Source organism: Elephantulus edwardii, unplaced genomic scaffold (assembly GCF_000299155.1).
Source record: "Elephantulus edwardii isolate Elephantulus edwardi_28Jun2011 unplaced genomic scaffold, EleEdw1.0 scaffold00102, whole genome shotgun sequence".
Lineage (NCBI taxonomy): Eukaryota > Metazoa > Chordata > Mammalia > Macroscelidea > Macroscelididae > Elephantulus > Elephantulus edwardii.
This window is the reverse complement of record NW_006399852.1, coordinates 8,847,120-8,849,282: the sequence shown is the minus strand read 5'-3', so window position 1 is coordinate 8,849,282 and position 2,163 is coordinate 8,847,120. Positions and strand designations below refer to the sequence as shown.

Sequence of the window (2,163 nt, the reverse complement as noted above, 5' to 3'; positions counted from 1 at the left end):
ATGCAACATTTGTCCTTTTGTGACTGGGATATTTCACTCAGCATAATGTTCTCCAGAGTCAACCATTTTGAATAATATTGCATGAGTTCCTTGTTTTTCAGTGCAGCATAGTATTCCATTGTGCGAATATACCACAGCTTCTCTATCCATTCATTTGTTGATGGGAACGATTAGATTTATAATCAAGGAAATAAAAAAAGTAAAACACATTAAGACAAAGAATTCTAAACTAAGCACCAATAGTAGAACTTCAAAAGTAGGTAATGCTAACTTTTTAAAAATAAGTAGCAATTAGCACCAAGTCAAGGAAACATTTCAAGAATGAAGAACTAGAGAGATGAGAAAAATGCGATTTGATTTATTAAACGAGATAATATATGTAAAGTTCCTTAGAGAGTAAAGCACTGCTGAAACACTGCTCCACCAAGGAAAATACATCCTGAATAAAGTTGCCAAACAAAAGTTAGGAAAATGGGGTTTAGAGTCCTATTGAAAAGAAACCAAGATCATTGACGGAATTTTTGCGTAGGTCCTCTGTAGTTCCTCCTGTCGGCCCGTAGGTGGCAGGCTGCTAACTTGAAAGCTTGGAAAGTGGAAAGTGCCACTGAAGAAAGGCCTGGTGGTCTGCTCTCGCACAGATGACCAAGCCAAGAGATCCCTGTGTAGCAATTCTACTCTGGAACGCGCGGGGTGCTCATGAGACAGAAGCAATTCCACAACAATGAGTCTGGATTCTTTTTGTATAGTTAGTTCTGGGTGGCTGGGACACAAAGTTCCCTTGTCCCTGCTCAGTCCATTCTTGCAGCAAACTCGCCTCCTTTCCCAAAGTTTCTGTAGAGTAGGATTAGCAGGCCACTGTGCAACAAGTCCATTTGGAATCCAGAACATCAACACTTAGGCAACTACGGATGTATTGAAAGCCTGGTAATCCCCAATATAAGCAAACTGATGGGTTCCCACTGAGACGTCCCAGTGTAATGTTTAGTGATCACCCTCTAGGGAAGGGGGCGGAAATAAAGATTCTATTTCATTAATATAATTGTTGCAACAACAGGCTCAAACATAACAACTATTGCGCCAACGGTGCAACACCGGGCTGTTATTTCCTTCTGTTGTACACAGGGTCGCTATGGGTTCCAACAACAATTCTGTTCAGAATCTATAAAACAAAGGCAGCATCCCCGGCGCCTCCTACTCTTGCACTCAGGAACTCCAGTTTACTACTGTTTGTTTCCGGCGCCCGCGCACCTCGAAAGTGAAAGCCGTCCCGGCTCCGCCGAGCCCTGCCTCCTGCGCTCCGCCGGGCGTCATCGCGGCCGCGGTGGAAAGCGCGCCCGGCTCTGCTGCCGGGGCCCCGCGGCCGCGCCCGGGCGACCGAAGCTGGGAGCTGTCGCGGCGGTGACAACGGCAGAGGGGAATCTCGGGCTGTTTTCAGTACATTCCTGCCGGGAGGCACGCGGAGGACGGGCCACGACTGCTTGTAGGAAGAACTAACAGCAAGACGAACGCCTGTACCAGGATGGCCGAGTGGTTAAGGCGTTGGACTTAAGATCCAATGGACATATGTCCGCGTGGGTTCGAACCCCACTCCTGGTAGTTGGTATTTTCTTCCTTAAATTTTTTATTTTTCCTACAAGCCTCGCTGAGCTCACTTTGAATTGAGGAGTTCGCTCTCTGGTGTCAGAGAAACAACCCCCACGACGCACGGCTCCGCTTAACACCCGGGAGGCGGTGCGGCGGCGCTGGGGCGGGGCCCTGTCGGCCTCGGGGCTGCCGGGGCTGCGGCGCGGAGGGACCGTGTCCCGGGGGCTGAGGGGGCCCGTGTCCCGGGGCGGAGGGGCCCCAGGCCAGGGGCGCGCACGGCTCTGCGGGGTTCACTCGCGGGCTGGGCGCTGGGCGCCGGAGGGGGCGGTGGATGGCCGCCGACCCAGAACCAGCAACCGCCTCCCCACAAAGCGCGAAAGGCCCTTCTCCCTCCAAGTCCACTGCGCGCGCGTCACCTGCAAGACGGAGACGGGGTGCAGCTCAGCTCCTGAGGGGCTCGCTGACCTCCGTCCACTTGGGATGCCAAAGTACCTACTGTCACGCTGCTTTTAAAAAAAAAAAATCACAAAAAACTTCCCGAGTGTTAATGTTACTTTTTATAATAATAAAAAGTATTAT

General features: G+C 50.8%; 1 non-coding gene and 1 pseudogene across 1 annotated transcript; one reads left to right on the top strand and one right to left on the bottom strand.

The window, feature by feature from the left end:
- The window catches only part of LOC102859990, a 9,849-nt pseudogene that overhangs the window by 7,058 nt on the left and 628 nt on the right, over window positions 1-2,163 (bottom strand).
- On the top strand, window positions 1,514-1,596 carry TRNAL-UAA. Its single transcript has one exon. It is a non-coding gene; the product is annotated as a tRNA-Leu (tRNA).